The sequence below is a fragment of the Nannospalax galili genome, unplaced genomic scaffold (genome assembly GCF_000622305.1).
Source record: "Nannospalax galili isolate Female #2095 unplaced genomic scaffold, S.galili_v1.0 scaffold907, whole genome shotgun sequence".
NCBI classification, from domain to species: Eukaryota; Metazoa; Chordata; class Mammalia; order Rodentia; family Spalacidae; genus Nannospalax; species Nannospalax galili.
Window position 1 is genome coordinate 2456656 of NW_008357958.1, and position 19486 is coordinate 2476141.

Consider the following 19486-nt stretch of genomic DNA (forward strand, 5'->3'; position numbering starts at 1 on the left):
GAGCACTGACTGCTTTTGCAGAGGACCCAGGTTCAATTCCCAGCACCCATGTGGTGGCTAACAACCTTCTGTACTCCAGTTCCAGGGAATCCCATGCCCTCTTTCTGACTTCCTCAGACATTGCATGACATGGGTGCACTTACACACATGCAGGCAGTACAAAACAAAACAAAATAATAATAAAATTAAAAAAAAATTCTCAACTTGCAAACTGCATACAGACACACATCAAAAAAATCATCCACCATGATCAAGTTGACTTTATTCCAGAGATGCAGGGAATATACGTAAGTCAATAAACATCATTAATCATATAAATGGCCTCAAAGACAACAATCACATGGTCATCTCAATAGATGCAGAGAAGGCCTTTGACAAAATTCAACATGGATTTATGTTCAAAGTCCTAGGGGGAATTGAACTGGAGGGAACATACCTCAACATAATTAAAGCCATATATAAAAAACCCACAGCCAACATCATTCTAAATGGAGAAAAACAGGAAGCATTCTCATTGAAATCAAGAACCAGAGAAGGCTGTCCACTGTTCCCACTTCTCTTTAACATAGTACTTGAAACTCTTGCAAGAGCAATAAAAGAAGAGAAGGAAATTAAAGGAGTAATAATTGGAAAAGAAGAGATCAAATTATCCCTTTTTGCAGATGATATATTATACCTCAAACAATATAAAGAATTGAGAAAATAGAAACTGAAAAGCTGAGATACAGAAAAGTGGGCACCATTAATCAATGCTTGAGTGATCCTGTGGAAGGAAAAAATGCCAATGAGAAGGGAACACATAGACAGCAGAAAGCTGCCATTCATTGGCTGTGGAGAGAGGGCAGTGAGATCAAATAAGAGAGTTTGCTAGAGGGTTGTTCCAGGAAGTTGATTCTGCCCGGTTGATCAGATGTCAGTACCTTGCGGAGGCCAATCTCTATTAGCAGAAGCAGAAGTCTATCTAGAAGCAATGGGAAGGCCCAAAGAACGACCAGCTGATGAAGACAAGGACAGGAGTTCCAATAGCAAGGAAAACTTAAATATGGAGAAAAAGCAGGAACAGCAACATATTAAAAATTGTTTTAAAATTTTTGTTGAGGTGTATTTTACATACAAGTGGATTTTACTCTTTGTATTAGTATATAATTGTGTAAGTTTGACAAAGACACAATATACCATAATCAAGTTATAGAATAATTCTATCCCCATTCCAAAATTCCCCAAGCTCATATATGGTCAACTCTTCCCCTGACTCTAGACCCTAGATAACATTTTTTCCTTTCCATAATCCATATAAATATAGTCATACAAAAGGCTGGAGAGATAGTTCATGTGGTAAAGTGCTTGCTATGCAAGCATGAGGATCTGACTTTAAACCCACATATGAAATCTGAGTGTGACGGTGCATGCTTATAATCCCAGGGCTGAAGACATGGAGACAGGTGGCTCCCTGGGGCTCACAGACCAGTGTAGTCCTACCTGGTAAGCTCCAAGTTACTAAGAGACTTTGTCTCAAAAAAACAAGTGGACAACTCCTCGGGAATAATACCCAGGGGCAGGTTTCTGTCCTCCACATGTACGTACACACGTGTATGTACATGCACACATACACATACACACACCCCATATAACACATACCCCAACACCCATACAGACACCTGCACTTACACATAAGCACACACATATACCTGTAATTAAAAGTAAGGTACATCATTAAATTTTTTAAAAATAAAATAACTTGATATTTTTCTTTTTTGCATGAACAAGTGCTTTGTTTCTTTTATTATTGAGTAGTGTTCCATTGTATGGATAAACCACAATTCGTGTACTCACAATCATTATTACCCACTTAAGAGATAGTTATGACTCATTAGTATTTTAAGAGAATTTCAGTACTATATTACTTGAAACACTTTTATAATTATTCTGTAAGAGAATTTTAGTATTATACTACTTGAAACACTCTTTTATAATTATTCTTTAAATTTTTATATGTTCAAGAAAAAAGCCATTTATTAGAATTGTTAAATTATAAATAAACTAAGATGTAGATGAATAACATAACAAGATTCCTTTTTTCTTTGTCCATCTTGCAATTCAGTGACTATTAAAAGGCATAAGGACTAAATGAAGAAAGATAAATAATGAATCATAGGTACTGTCATTTTGGAAATCCATTAAACAATGTGTGAATATTTTAGCAGTTTTAATTATGCATTATTACACAGTCCACTGCCTTTCCAGAAATCCCTGTATGGTTTTGCAGATTTTGACATTTTGACAGAATAGGGAGTGGATTGGTGAAGCAGACCAGGTGCTATAACAAAAAGAACTTGTGTAAATGTCTAATAGAGTATTAATGAACCAAGCTAATGGAAGACAAAATTTAACTTTTCCACATGTTAAGGCTTCCATTTGCCATGGTCAGAGATTGCTTAATCCTTGGCAGTCCTAAGCTGGTAAAAACCACAGCAGCACATCAGTAAGAGCCTGGTAAATAAAGTCAAGGTCATGTTTCCTGTTTGATTAATAATGAATATTTATTGAACATCTCTCAATAAGCCTACAAGCAAACCATCTAAGCCAAATTAGTCTCTATAATGCTCTTATAGAGCACTGTAGAATACTTATGTACTTTGGTTTATGGACAGAACCTGGGTTTTTAAGTCAGGCGGACATAAACCCGCTGGCTGAAGCTTTATGACCTTGAGTAAGTGACATCTGCACTCTGGAGTTCAGACTTTTCTAGATGAAAAGAAGTCTAGTGCTCTTCTGATTTCATTTCGTCTCTACAAGTTGGCACTGTTATTATTTCTGGACAACATGGACAGGTTTGCTGTCAGCCTGTAGCATATAAAGACAGCCCATGATTTCACAAGCAGGTATACGATTCATTCTCAGTATGCTAACTACACACACAAGATTGGATTAACAGGTTAAAATAATAGTAAATACTTATTGAGCACTCATTTAATCCTCATATTCTATGAGGTTGGAACAACTGCATTTTAATGTGTATTCCACTCTATTCTACTGAACACAGGGATAAAATAGTATATGTTTTACAGAAACTTTTCTAGAATATAGCAAAAGAGGACATACTTTCTTACTTATTGTATGAGACAAATATTATTCTGACCTAAAACCAGGCAAAGACATTTTAAGAAAACCAAGACTCAGATCCAAATCCCTCATTGCATAGGCACAAATACCCTCAATAAAATACTGCCAATTGCCCTTTGTTTTATCTTTTGAGGTAGGGTCTCACTATGTATCTCAAACTCTCTGTCTTGCTATGTAAACCGAGCCTGGCCTCTTGCCTCTGCTTCCTGAGTGTTAGGATTATAGGCATGGCTCATCACACCCAACCAATGCTAGCAAACTGAGTATTGAAATGTGTGAAAGATGTTGGGGAAAAGAGTCCACTGCACAAGCATAAGGACTCAAGTTTAGATCCCCAGTACCCATGTAAAAGCTAGATGTAGTGGCATGTATCTGCAACCTCGGCACTGGAGAGACAAAGGCAAAAGTTCACTGAACAGCTAGCCTGACCAATCAGTGGACTTTGGGTTCTGAGAGACCCTGTCCCAGAATATAGGGTAAGAACAACAGAAGAAGACACTTGACATTGACCTCTGGCCTCCACAGGTGCATGCACACTTGTGCATGCATACACACTCCATACACATACACACAAAAAATATAAAAATGAAATCTGTAAGAAAGCTAATACATCATGTCCAAGTTTACCTTAGGAATGCAATCCTAATTTAACATTAGGGAATCTAATACTGTTATTTGTCATAACAATCTAAAGGAAAAGGCATCTGGAAAAAATTGGTTTGCATTTAAGAATTTTTAAACTATCAGCCAACTCAGAATAAAAGGGAACATTCTTATAAAGGTAACTGAAAAATATTTAGAGCTTTGAAAGTGAGAAAGGGTTGAATTTTTTTCCTTTAATATTGGGAAAAAGACAAAGAGTCCTGCTTTACTCCTTCCCCAAATGACAATAGACTTCATAGCCAATGCCGCATCATAAGAAAAAGCTTAGAAAGGAATTATCAGAACTACTTTTATTCCATAAGATTGTATGTACATGGGAAAGCCTAAAGAATTTACCCAAAGAGCTATTGAAACTAATAGAAGAATCAGCCATATTCTACTATACAACCAACTGGACAACTAGAGATTGAAATTTAAGAAAACAGTACCATTTGTATACATGGCACAAAAGAAACACAAATGTAGCAGAAACACATGCAGCATCTTTATGTTGAAGTTCGTGAAATGCTGATGAAAGAAATTAAAGATCCGAAGTGTGTGGAAGGCATTCATGGTAAGAAAAATTTTAAGAAAGAACAAAATTGGAAGATTCACACTACCTGATTTCTAAAATTATAGTCTTCTTTTTCAGGGGTGGGGGGATGTCCACAGACACACAGCTAGGTGAGCTGCCACAAAGGTTCTTCAGGAAGACAAAAAGGACAAAGAGAGCAGGGAGAACATGGTGTCATCAAAACCCGAGGAAGTTCTGTGTGGTTCCTTGTAAAGAGGGGCCATTAGTGATTTTTAAACAGAATTGATTTGGTGTTTTATGTCTTAAAGGTCACTTGGGTAGGACAATGGATTAAACAGGCTAACCAGGTGTGTTACCCTGGAAACTGTTGTATTAACTCTGGTGAGAGGGAAGGGAGGCCTGGGCTGAGGCTGAGGGAAACTAACAAGTACCCAGACGCACAGCCCATGTTTTGCACTCCTTCCTCTTCCCCTTCTATTATGTCCCACAGTGTTTCAAAAAAACTGTCCAAATGTCTCAGAGGCCATATGGTAAAACTTTTCTCCAACAGACAAATTACAAGGAAATATTGTTTCCACGTTCAAAAGGAAAGTAAGCATTCCATTTTATCACCTAAGAATGAGATTTCTAACAAATGCTGAAAATGCATTTTCATTGTAACTGTTTCAGTTAATTATGAGTTTTATAGTTAATCTTAGCATAATATAAATGCCACAGAAATAGATTTTGGGCATCCAGGTAAGAAGGCAGACTAGAGTCTGCCTTCATGTCATCCAACCAAGGAGAAGAGTGGATATAAAAGAGTGGACTCCAATCCAAAGAAAGGAAGAACCTCTGAAATTCACAAAGGCAGTGATAGAACAGTTTTTTTTTTTAAGTACTGAGAAAAATATGGGTGAAACATGAGAAGCAAAGCCCTGATGAACACAGCTCCATTTGCATGGTGCTCTGGCAGGTAGAGGTAAGGAGAAGCCTCCTTCAAAGGTAAGCCAGGTGGGCCTGGTGGCAAAGAGACCCACAGAACTACACTCAGGGCAAGTGCACAGTCCTCGGATGCCTTAATTACAGTTGCAGTGGAGAGGAATTTGTCACTCCATATGATTCAGTTGGCAGAGGCCAGGCACCATCTTAACGGGGAACTTTTCAAGCTGTCTAAAACTGAGCCACTTTAGGGAACCAAGAACAACTCCAGGTCAGGGAGCCTGAATTTAACCACAGCTCCAGGATGAGAGACAACCATGGGAGGCAGATTTAGAGAGCTACTGCCATTGCTCTTGGTTACCCTCCAGAACTTGACAGGAAAACCTTAAGACAGTACATAATTGAGTTGTAGAAAATGAAGGAACAAAGCTGATACTGACGTTGAAGCTTTGTCCTTACCGGCAAGATTTCATAGTGTTGAAAGATGCTATGTATGCTACTGGAAGAGCAAATTGGTCATCAATCCTACCCAGCTGTGAACACTGTGAGCTACAATAGTGACTGGTCTGGCAAGATACACCCACTGGTACAATGGTGGAATGAATGTGGTAGTAACCAAGCACTTTCTGATTGAATTTAAAGTCTGTTACACAACATGGAACCTATACCTGGCACCAGTACCAGGGTCCTTTTCAACTCTCATTAGAGAAGCTTCCTTTTGTAATAGATGGTGATTAACACAGAGACCCACAACTGGTCAATAAGAGGCTGCAGAGTGCTCAGCCCCAAATGGGACATCCGCATCACCACCCCCTGCTGTCCCCCCACCCACCCCGAGGTTCAGGGAGCCTTGAAAAGAAGAGGAAAGACTGTAAGAACCAGAGGCAGTGGATGACTAACAATGAAACAGTGTTTTCCAGACACAACAGGGCAGTTGTACTTATGAACCCATGGTAGTTATGATAGTATGCACAACACTTGTTCAAGCTCAAGCCAGACAAAATCCTAGCATGGTAGGGGGAGTTGGGCAAGAAGCCCCATCTCTATTTGAGGAGCCATTGACAACAGATAGTTCCTAGAAAGGGATGGTCAGTTTTTTAAGGGTCTGACCCTGAGTAGGTTGACAAGGCTCCAAGAGATCAACCCACAACCTAGAGTATTATGGGAGTGCATGAATTAAATGTTTTTTTTTTTTTGAAAAAGGACATGAACTTGGGGAAGGGGTGAAAGGAGATGGGGATAGATCTGAGAGTAGATGAAGGAGGGAGGTTGAATATGATCAAACAGATTATATAAAGAATTCTCAAAGAATTATAGTAATAAAAATAGTAGCCTGATTTATAAAACAAGCAACTAAAATAGGACTACCATATACCTCATACTACACCACTTCTGAGGATACTATACCAAAGGAATCTAAGTCAGCGTACCACAAAGATACTTGCACATCTATGTTCATTTTTGCACTAGTGACATAGCTATGAAATGGAACCAACCTAGATACCTATCAACAGATAAACGATAAAGAACATAGGGTAGATAAACACTATTCTAGTTTTGTTTCATTGCTGTGATAAAGAAAAGGTCTTGACCAAAAGCAACTCAGGGAAGGAAAAGGTTTATTTTAGCTTAAAATTCCAGGCTATAGTCCATTATTGTGGGGAAATCAAAGCAGGAACCTTAAAAAACATCACATCTGTAGTCAGGGGCAGAGGGAGAACAGAAGCATGGGTGCCTGCTTGCTCGCTCCCCTCTCTCACACAGTTCAGTGTCCAGCCTGTGAAATGGTGATGCCCATATTTGGTGTGGGTCTTCCCACCTAATTTCATAATCAAGACAATCCCCCACAGACATACCCATAGGCCAATTTGATCTAGATAAGTCTTCAATAAGACTCTCTTCCCATGTGATTCTAGGTTGTGTCAAACTGACAGTTAAAATTAACCAGCATATAACCAATGGATTATTTTCATAAGTAAGGAAAAATGAAACCATGTCATTTGCAGGAAAGTGGATGGACCTGGAGAGTATCATGTTAAGTAAAATAAGTCAGACTCTGAAAGACAAATACTGAGTTTTCTCTTCCATGCAGAATCTGGAGTTGTGCATGTGTCCGTGAGTTTGTGAGTGCGTGCATGCATGCAAGGGGGGGGCATATAAAAGTGTCCATGAGAGGGAAGAAAGAGATAAAGAAGAGGAAGGGAAAGAGGGCAATGGAATATATAGGACATGAAGGCAGAGGGAGGATCATGTGCGGGAAGGATCAGAAAATGGGGAAGGCAGGAGGAAAGCAGTGAAGGGAGGAGCTGGTAACAAGTTATAATGACATATACAAATGAACACGTCGTAATGAAACCCATCACTTTGTATGCTAATTTAAAATTTAGCATACATGAATAAGAGGGATTTTGTTGAAGGTTCTACCTCCAAAAGTGGAGCAGAGCCTATCACTCAACAAAGATGTGACGAATACACGTGGGCTAATGCTTCGCCAGAGAGTGAAGGCCAACGGTTCATCTCTCTGAAGTAATGGCTGCTGGCCACTCCTAACTGGTATCTCTTCCTCAAGACACTCCCTGTCCTAAAACACTGCACTCTGACTTCAATTAATCTTTCTAGATGTGTGGTTTCAATCAGCATAACTGCTGTTGCACCTCTTTCAAGGATTCCTCTCTACCTTTCAGTTCAGCCACCCACCCACCAGTGGCCATGCCCCAGACCTCTCAGGGCCTCTTTCCCACATCATCAGGATCACTTGTCACTCCCCAGATGCCCTCAATATGCTCCATTTCTGTAGCCATACTCACCAAACTCCCACTCTCTTAAACACTCTGCATCCCTGTTTTGGCTTAGAAAACCTGACCTGCCAATCAAAGAGCATCCCCAAAGCCTTTGCTCTTAAAGGTTTTCTTTATTCTTTAAGTTAGCACTTTTCAGCCAGGGACATTTTTTTACCTCACTTGTACCTCTAATCCTGTGAGTGCGTGGCAATATTTGCACGTATTTTGGGAAGGGGAGATACACATGTAGTAAGTAGAAGCCAGGGGTGCTGCTCTCCATCCTGGAATACACAGAGCCCTCACCCACAAAGAATTATCTGGTCCTAAATGTGAGAAATGTTGGCCTTAGGCAAATGTGCTACCACAGCCTTCAAACCACCAAGGAATGTGAATGGCTTACACTGACTCTCATCCTGAGTTACAGTGCTGATATACGCCTAATCTGAGCACTGCACCCAGGTCTATGTTTCTTCTGACCACAGGCTAGTCATTTTTCCTTATGTCTCTTGTATAAGGGAGATCACTGATTTGTTGGCTGAAATTAATTGATCTCTCTCTCTCTCTTCCACCCTCTTCCCCCATTCCTCTCCTCCCTCCTTCCTTGTCTAGCACGGGGGCTCACTAAGTACTCCAAACTGGCCTGGAACTTGCTATATTGGGAATAATATCTTGATTTTCTTGTCTCAGCCTCCCAAGTGCTAGTATCACTGGCATGAGCCACCACACCCAGATTAGAATTGAAATTCCTATTATATTTTGGGGGAATATTTAAATTATCTACTCAAGTCTATTTTCTCCTCTCCTGTTAAGAGAAGGTGGTCATGATCTTTTGTGCATTTGCCCCTCAAATGCTTAAAAACAGTTACTTAATCACCTGTCTGTCTTCTTATCTTTACTTAAATTCCAGACCTTCCACAATCCCAAAGGAAAGAACGCCCTTTCAGGGCAATAACTGGTACAAAACTGAATTAACTGTAGTTTCAAAGCTCATTTCCATTACATACTGTGAAGCTGCATTTATTTCACTTGCCACAACTGCAGCTTATGAGCTAATAAGCAAATAAATAGCTGATCTTGACCTCCAGTTGACATAAAGCAGCTTTAGGTGAACCAGGACTAAAAATTAAATGCCAGATTTATCTAAAATGCCTCCTTTTCCTATTATCCTAATATTTGAAAAAGATAATAAACATTTGCTAATTTTATAGTTAACTAACATGATAAATGGTCATTAAACATTTCACAAATAAAATATTATAGGCAATTTGCTTGCTTGCAGGGCTATACACTAGAGACTTTGGGTACATATAAAAATTCAAATAAAAGTCAAAATGTACATCTGATCACTAACTCCCAATTTTATTGCTTCTGAGGCACAAAAATATCTGTCAGCTTAGAGAATACACAATACACACACACACACACACACACACGCACACACACACACACACACACCCCACTAGCTGTTACCATTAAGGCTGGGTTTTGAATGAGAAATTCAGTTTGGGATAAAGAATGGAAACTTGGCTGAGCAGAAACTGCAGATCCCAGTCACGTTACTGGCTGTCTCAATCATGAACCAGAACGGCTTCTAGGCAAAAGACAAACAGGGTAGCTGGCCTAAGAGGATGACACAGTGGAAGCCAGACGCCTTCATCCCCAATGCTGTCAGCTCAAAAGACAGGCAAAACTGTTATGAAGAGTTTTGTGTCATCATATGTCAGCCTGATGGAAAATCAGTGATTAGTTTTCCTGCAAAGGAGGAAGGCAATCCTCTAAGTAGAAAAACACAGCACAACCAGACACCCTGGGGAGGGTTAGCTATGTTATGATTTCCTGAATGAAAATGCCATAACCTATCAGCACTGGCAAGAACAAATAAGAACACACACGCATTCACATATACACACATAAACATGTACACACACATATGCACATATACATACAGACATACACATGTATACATACAGACATATACAAACAGGCACACATACACATACATATACAAACATGCACAAATACACACACACATATATACACACACATACACACACACACACACACACACACACACACATAGAAGAAAGCACTAACACAGCAAACCAGAGAAACAGTAGAAATAATCTAAATGTCTCTAAGATTCTCAAGAATTCAGGTATAAATTTTATTACACTTTAATTTTAAAAAGACAGTTCATGCCTTGGTCTTTAAATTTCATGATATCTAATTTCAAAATCATAGTAACTAAAGGCTTTTCTAGTTCATCAGATTATGTATAATATAAACATTCATCTTCCATCTTATTTGGGAGTCTTATTAATCAGGTTTTATGTTACGTCAAATGTTTGTTGAGGTGATTAACCAAACAACCAATGATGTAATAATAAGACAATAACATAAAATATGGTAATAAAAAGAGGATGCATAATGTCTCCCCTCCAAAATAATAATCAAATAAATAATTTATCCATTGTAAACATCCCTTTAATCTTGGCCTAGATTGACAAGCCTCACAATAATTACACTATTCATAAGTTTTTTTTTTTCCCCCCTCAGGCTTACTGGGAAGTGGGTGTTAACCTTTATAGTTTTTTTTTGTTTGATTTTTACAGTTTTTTTCAATTAATTCCTTTCACTATAATCAAAGCTTCTTATGCACACACATCCATATTCCAAAAGCCCCTATGATCTTATGCAGTCAGGTTCACAGTAATTAATGTTTGGAAACACAATTAGCTGTAATGTATTTACCAATAAACAAGGAGAGCTCTTCCAGAAATAACATCCCCTGTATATACAGATAAAGAGTGGGCTGTCCTTATCAAACTACCAATGTAGGTAACAAGGCACATAGGAAGCATCAACTATTTTTTCCTACGTCACTATTTTAAGTCTTTTGACTAATTCCTTCTGATTCACCCTTAAATCAATTTTTGTTGAGAGGACAATAATTGTATCCTTTGAACTTGTGGATCAAGATAGGTCAATGAACTTTACCCTGAAGTCTCTTCTGGAAGCAATTCAGAGCCACCCCTCCTTTACCCCCATGCTGGCTTCCCCCTACCGCCCTGTCATCACCAGAAAACTCAGGTAGGGGAATCCAATGGGAAACACTGCTTGACAGTAATCTCCAAGAATCGCAGAATTTTAAAAATCGTGTTAGGAAGAATCCACAAGGCAGCTCCCGCTATTAAGGCAGTCATCTTGAACATTTGTCAGTTTGTTTGTTTCTCTTATACCTTAAACCTCCCCCACTCTTACTCAAGGCTCTGACAGTCCGAGTCTCTACCTTCAGTTCAGGTGGGTGTCGGAGCTAGAATTATGACAAAAGCGTGCATATTCTCTGCAAGCACACTTCCTGCAGGCAGACCCATCTCCCATGCCACAGTTCATAGGCCTGCCAGAGGATGAATAATGTGGTAGCCTTCACAGAGGAACATGTTTCCTTCAGGCTCAGTGCAGAGCTGGAAGGGCCTCTGAGCAACAAGCTATTCTTTCTCCATTCCCAAATATAAGTCATCTTACTAGACAGAGCACTAAAATACAAAGAATTAAAAACTGTCCAAAAATACCTAGTAACATTATGCAGCTTATACTGCCTTATTAAATAATATGCATAGATAAAATAACCTAAGTCCACACATAAGTGTGAATATTAAAATAATACTCTAATAATAAGAAGAAATACAAGAAATAACTTTTTTATGTGTGGAAAGGATGGACACCAGGGCTTTGCACATGGCTGGGCAAGTGTTCTACCACTAAGCTAATCTCTAACCCCCTCTCCTTCCATCTCTCTCTCCCCCTCCTCACCTCTTCCTCCTTCTCTCCCTCCCCCTTAATAGGGTATCAATATATATTAACTGGTACTGGCCTAAAACTCAGGACCTTCTTGCTCTAGTCTCCCAAGTACTGGAGTTAAAGAGGTATGACATAACACCTGGCTCCAAATTATGTTTTCAAACATAGAAATGTTCCAGTGCAACAATTCTTAAATACAAAGTCCTGAGATGCTTGTATCTAACTGCAGAATTAGCATGAATGCAACAGACATTAACTAGACAAAGATGAGTGTTTTGTTAGCAACTTGGTATTACAGGTAGGCATTGCTCCCACTCACTGGTGACATCACTTTCAAAACTGATGAACAACTTTCAGTAGTTTTAAGCCTATCAGAATATAGTCTTCTCTTTAATTAAAAGTAGTTTTGCTTCTAGAAACATTATATTACAAGATTATGAAGAAAATGATATGTTCACATATGATTCCAATCTCAGTTCTAAGCTCAAACCACTACAAAATAATTATTTTATATGAAAAGATACTGAGCAGGACACTGGAAAGTTCTGCAGTACTTTAATTATGCAGCACTGTTGTATATATCACAGGACTTTTGTCAAAGGACTGTGTGCCTCCTCTGAGCCTAGGCTCAAGAAGCTAGTACTGGCCAGGGAAACAGAGCTGATAGGACATACAGATAACTATATGGTTATAACCGAGATATCTACATCGATATAATTTAGTATAATGAACAGATTCACACAATTATGGGGACTGAGAAGTCCAGACACAGAACAGTGAGCAGTCTAATTTCAATCCAAGTCTGAATTCAAAGGAAAAAAAAACATCAGTCTAGTTTGAAGACAGTCACACTGTGGTAGTTTGAATGAGAAGTGTCCCCCCCATAGGTTCAAGCATATGGACACTTGGTATATGGTCCCCAACTGGTGGCACTGTTTGGAGAAGGTCATTTAGCCTTTAGGAGCTGTGGCCTTAGTGGAGGAAGCTTGTCACTGGGGTCTTTGAGAGTTCATAGCCTCGTCCCACTTCCAGCTTGTGCTCTCTGTGTCCCACCTGTGCTTGAAGATGTGATCCCTCAACTTTCTGCTCCTGCTGCTTCCCCCACCACGATGGACTCTTATCCCTCTGAAGCCATAAGTTCAAATAAACTTTTCCTTCTATATGTTGTTTTGGTCATGGTGTTTTATCACAGCAACAGAAAAGTAGCTAATAGTCACACATAAAGAAGCTAACACACACACACACACACACACACAGAATTCTTTCTTATTCAGCTTTTTATTCCAGTATGTTGGATGAGGTCCATCTTCCTTGGAGAGAGCACTTTGCTTTACTCAGTCTATAGATTCAAATGATAATTGGATACAGAAATATCTTCACAGAAACACCCCAAAATAATGTTTCATCAAATAGCTGGGCATCTTATGTCAAGTTTTCACTCAAAGATAATGGTCACAAGACATTACATGTTTCTGCTCACTTTCACATACTTCTGACCTGTGTGTGTGTGTTGGGGGAAACACAACCATGAACTGGGTAGTTTATTTTCCCAGAAGGATGAAAGGCCTCAACTTACATTTTGAAGAAAATTCAGCCAGGCTTATTCTAGATCAGAAGAGTTGGCCCCAGCCAATCCACAGGTTATCAGTGATAACAAATTATCATTGCTTTTAATCACTAACTTTCAGAAAGTTTTAAAACTATTTTATTATTTTTTAAAATTTTATGTGTATGAATGTATTGTCTGCATGTATGTAAGTGCACCCATGTTATGCAATGCCCATGGAGGTCAAAAGAGGGTATCAGATCCCCTGGAATGGGAGTTATGAACAGTTGTTAGCTGCCATGTTCGTCCTGGGAACCAAAACCAGGTCCTCTGCAAGAGCAACCAGTGCTCTTAATCACTGAGCCAGCTCTCCAGCCCCAAGAATTCTTTTAAGCCACTATGATATGGTAATATATGTATACTCTATTCAAAGTGATTGTTTTCTTTTCCCAGCATAAGAAACGCAAATGTGGTTCAAAAAAAAAAAAAAAAAAAAAAAAAAACCCCAACTGTTTAAGTCAAGAATAAAGCCACGGTGTTGGATAGGGAAAGCATTGGCAATTAGCAAAAAGAAGCAGCAATGGATGGAATTCAGGGAAAAGGTAGAAACAGCCCAGAGCTGTATAAAAGCACAGTGCTTAATCCCAGGTATATGAGGTGCTGGGTGTTAGAAAAACCCTGCAGCAAATTATACCAATGTGTATGCTCATGAAATCACTTCCCTCAAGTCATCTTGAGGGACAGAATAGGCAAAGTTTCCTATATCCTGACATACTGAAGAAAGACAAGCAGAGATGCAACAAAAATAGAATAAAGTCCATGAGTTTTACAAAATAAAACACTTATTCCCAAATTTCAAATAATAGTTTACTTACCTTTTTACATTTACAAACACATACAACATTTAATAATTAGGAGAGGAGCTGGAGAGATAGCTCAGGAAGTTAAGAGCACTTATTGCTCTTGAAAAGGACCCAGGTTTGGTTCCAAGCACCCACATGGTGGCTAACAGCTTTTGATTCCAGGTCCAGGAGATCTGATTCCCTCTTCTGGCCTCCACAGGAACTGCACATGCATGGTACACTTACATATATGCAGGCAAAACACTCATATACATAAAATAAAAATAATTAGGAGACATGGAACTATCCTATGAGTAATTTGCATCTGCACTTTTTTCACTGAAATTAGTTTCTACAAACTCAGCGGGTTTAAAAATTAAACATATCTGTCATTTTGTCTAGTTACTAGTATTCTCATTTTTTAGTAATTTTTCTTACTTGACAATGAAAAGCAATGACTAGTTTTAAAAACTTGAATATGGCTATAGGCACCTGGCCTTCCATATTCTATTTAAATCGGAATCATTCTTAGGTAATTTGTATGTGTTTTTAAAGGATAATACCATATGACTTTGCAAAGTTTCCAGAATTTCTATAAAAATTGAACTGAATAGTAAAAGGAATAAAGAAAATAGAACTAAATACAAGAACCATTAAGTCCATGAGATTAAAAAAAAACCCTAAAAACTGTAACGACAAATAACTCTTCAGTAAGACCAGCAAAAACTTGAATAATATAAATTTCTTTTTTTTAAATTCTGCACACTAAAGATGACTGAGAAGAAACTAAAAACGTGAATAGTCTATATTTCTTAAGGAAATTGCTATAGTAATTAAGAAGAGGCTGAAAAGTGTGGGAGACAGGCTTGAGCCTAGGGTGAAAGTCTTATTGACAGCCATACAGCAGGCCCGAGGCAACAGCCCAACTGCTGGAGCCACAAGGAATGCCTTGTGACATTTGCTCCCATTGGCAGATCATGAGACTGATGCCTAGAGCTTGCCACTCCCTAATCACCACCCTTGGAATCCAAAATTGCAACACTTAGATATTGCAACAGTCAGGGTCACGTGGTTTCCAGGAATCCAGGCTCTATAATCTGAAACCCAGTATGCTAATGAGGCATCCTACCCACTATTCTGTGATAGGATGTTAAATCTATTATGCTAATAGGACACTAAACCTGTTATGCTAATAAGGTATCTAACTTGCTGCCTGTTATGCTAATAAGGTATCCTACTTGCTGTGCTGTGATTGGACCACTACCCCTATATAAGCTTGTGCCTTCCTTCAATAAAGTAGACCTGTGCCACTGAACCTGGTCTTCTGTGTCTGAATGCGGCTCGGCTAACAGTCCCCTCACCAGCCCTGGGGTCTGGGACCGGGCAGAAGTGGCAACGACAGGAGGCAGCACAGGGCAAGCAGAAGAGCTGCCTGAGTACCGGGAGAGCAGAAGAGCGGCTTCAGCCCAGGGCTAGTGGAGGAGCAGCCTTGATGCTCGTGAGAATGAAGGAGTGGTGCCCATGAGAACAGAGGAGCAGCTGCAGCTGGTGGTGACCACAGAAAAGCACTAGATAAAATTAGATACATTCATTAAAATTTTTCAGCAAGTTGGAAACAGAAGGAAGCTTATCCAATCTGATAACAATAAAATCATAAAACCACAATGGTTCACATATTCAATGTAATAATGAACTCCTCCCTAAGATCAAGAACAAAACAAGTCTCTTCTCACTTTTCTTTAGCATTGCACTGAAAGTCCTAGACCACAAAATAAGACCAGAAAAAGAAATTGAAAAGCGTGTAAATTGAGAAGAGAGGACTCCAACTACCACAACTTACATAAAAAGAATCTTAAGGACTCTATGAGAGAGGACCTATCAGATCTAATAAGTGAACTTATAAAGGTTGTGGGATACGACGTCAATAGGAAAGTCAACTGTTTCTTTATAATGATAACAAAAAAATAGGAAATAGAATTTAAAAAATGATACTAGCTCTTTTCATAAATTAGAAGATTCAATAGACTTCAAGTATCAGTTCTTTCAAACTTTATATATTCAATGCAACCCAATCAATATACCACCTGCTATTTTGTAAAATCAACATACTAATTCTGAAGTCAAATGGGGAGCCAAATGCCAGCAATAGAGTCAGACAACTCCTTCGATCTGACTTCAAGACTTAGTATAATAGCTACAATAAAAGAATTAATAAAAATACAATTTTAAAACTACAATAATCAAGGCAATAGAATGTCAGGAAAAGATCTACATAACTCAAGTTGATCAGTAGAATAACCTAGGGATCCCAGAAAGAATAGCTTTTTTGATAAATAATATTGGAACAATCAGATGTTGTCTTACAAAAAATGAGTCAAAATACAAACTTTACACCTCTACAAAAACGAACTCAAGTGGACTATAGACATAAATGTAAACCACAAAGCTGTAAAACTTCTAGAAGACAGCACAGGATGAACTCTAAGTGACCTTGAGTTTGGCAGTGATTTTAAATACAACACTAGAAGCTTGATCCATGAAAGAAAATTGGACCTCATTAAAATTGAAAATGCTCTTTGTGACTTACATCCCTGAGGGGAGCAGAGGCAGAGTGAAGGGAGACTGGAATTTGGGATCTGACAAGGTAAAGAGGTGCCCTGTTGGATGCTCATGGAAACTCATTTGCATCCTGAACCAGTTCCCACCAATCAAAGCAGAACCATGTGAAAACAATGCCTGCTAGTCTCATGTGGCTGTTACTGGCATGGGATTCCCTCCCTGAGGGAGGATCTGTTACACTTTAAAGATTTCTTCCAGAAGAAAACCCAGTAGATCACCTGTGCTGATTAGTTTTGTCCACCTGACATGCTAGAGCTACTTGGAAAAAGAGAACCTCAGCTGAAGAACTGTGGGGATCAGATTGATCTGTGGCCATGTCTGTGAAGCATTTTCTTAATTGCAGCTGGTGTGGGAGGGCCCAGCCCACTGTGGGCAGTGCCATCACTAGGCAGGTGGGCCTGGACTGGGTGGTAGCTAAGCAAGTGCAAGCAAGCCAGTAAGCAGCATTTCTCCATTGTGTGTGCTTCAGTTGCTGGCTCCAGGTTCCTGCCTTGAGCTCCTGCCCTGCCTTTCCTTGATAAGGGACTATAACCTGTAATCTAAAATAAACCCCTCCCCAAGTTGTTTTTGGTAAATGTTTTTATCACAGTAAGAAAAAATAAACTAGGATAGCACCTAAGTACATTTCATGACCAAGATTTATCATCCTGATGCAGTTGGCAGTTGTGTTTGGACTGAGATGTTTAGATATTTTTAAAGATAAGTGGTCTTCAGGACTGCAGATCTGTACCATTATATTAGTGTGGGTTCCTGGTCCAGATGATGCAATGCAGTCTAGCAGTGAAAGGCCAGTAAAGCCCAAGGCCTAGAAATAGCTAGAGTGTAAACTAGGTTATATGCCCTGAACAATAATAAAACCATCTGATCCTCAAGTGATCTGTTCTGTTTTTTCAAGACTTCTCATTTATTTGTATTTGATGAAAATCTTAAAAATATTACAAAAGAAAAGCCCAGGCGTTGACAGACCTTCTGTCATTTTATTTTGAATACAAAATATTTTTAGTATTTTTAAAGTGCTTTTAAGCATTTCTCAACAGTGCAAATACTTCTAGCCTCTACTTGTCTTTTTATCAGTGAGTAAGAACAAAATATGTATTTGCTAATGTATGTTTAATCACCAAAGGTCTGACCACACACACACACACACACACACACACACACACACAGAGCACATGAATGTTTATAACAGTTTTGTTCATGATTCTCAAAATATCAAAGCAACCAATATGTCCTTTCATAGAAAATGGACAAACTGGCACATATAATCAATGGAATTACTCATTCATAAAAATAATGAATTATTAAGTCAGACATGGTGGAGCATGCCTTTAATCCCAGCACTCAGGAGGCAGAGATAGGTGGATCTCTGAGTAGCGAATTCAAGTCAGCTGGGGCTCCAGGAAGACCCTGTCTCGAAAAAGACCAGAAAAGTGAGTTATTGAGACATGAAAATTACAGAGGAACTTAAAAGCATATTGCTAAGTAAAAGATGCCAATTGAGAAAAGCTACATTTTCTAACCAGTCATTCGGGAAAAAGCAAATTATAGAACCAGGAAAAAAACTGGAGGGATGAATAAGTGGGCACATATTTTCAGGGTGATTAAACTATTCTATGTAATGCTATAATGGTAAACTGTGTCATGTATTGGTCAAAATACATAAAGCATATACTATCCAGTGTGAAACCTAGTGGAAACTACTAACTTTAGTGAATAGTAAAGTATCAATAGAGGGTCAACATTTATAGTATTTGCTAAATTTACTACAATAATTCAAGAAACTGGGAACTAGTGATTGGGAGGAATGGAAGCTCTGTATTTTACATTCCCTTTTCCCATAAACCACTCAAAAATAAATTGGTTTTTCAGACATCCTCAAACCACACCTTCCATCTTAAATGAAAACCAACTTAAAATGGGTAATAGAGTGGAACATGATGGCACATACCTTTAATTCCTGCACTTGGGAGGCAGAGGGGGGCAGATCTCTGGGAGATTGAGGCCAACCTAGTCTGTATAACAGGGAGACCCTGTCTCAAAAACAAATAAAAAGAATCATAGACCCAATATGATATTCAAAACTATTAAGACTTCTAGAATAAAACATAGGAATAAATCTACGTAGTGTTGGGTTCGTTGAGTGTTTTTAGACATGGCATTTGTTGCATAATTCATAAGAAAAAAATATCTGTAAGTTGGACTTCATTAAAATTTAAATTGTTCCCCAGGAACTACTGTTACAGTAGTAAAATGCAGACCACACAGGGAGAAAAATATTCACATTTACATGCCTGATACAAGACAAGCATACAAAATATACAATGAAAGCTTAAAACTCCATAATAGCGGCTGAAGAGATGGCTCAGCAGATAAGAACACTGACTGTTCTTGCAGAAGACCCAGGTTCTAATCCCAGCACCCACATGGCAGCTAAGAACTGTCCATAACTCCAGTTCCAGGGGATCCAACAGTCTCTTCTGTCCTCCTCAGGCATTGCATGACATGGGCGCACTTACCTACACATAGGCAATTACATGCATACACATAAAATACAAATAATAAATAAAATGTTTTTAAAACTCCGTAATAACAAAACAGACAGCCCAATTTAAAAAATGGAAATGAGATGAGTTATTCACTTCACCAGAGAGGATATAGAGATGATGTAGTTTGTGAT

General features: G+C 38.7%; 1 protein-coding gene across 1 annotated transcript in view; it reads right to left on the bottom strand.

Annotated features, from left to right (window-relative positions):
• Positions 1-19486, bottom strand: part of Sv2c (synaptic vesicle glycoprotein 2C) — a 241573-nt gene that overhangs the window by 211173 nt on the left and 10914 nt on the right. The gene's annotated exons all lie outside the window — the stretch shown is intronic.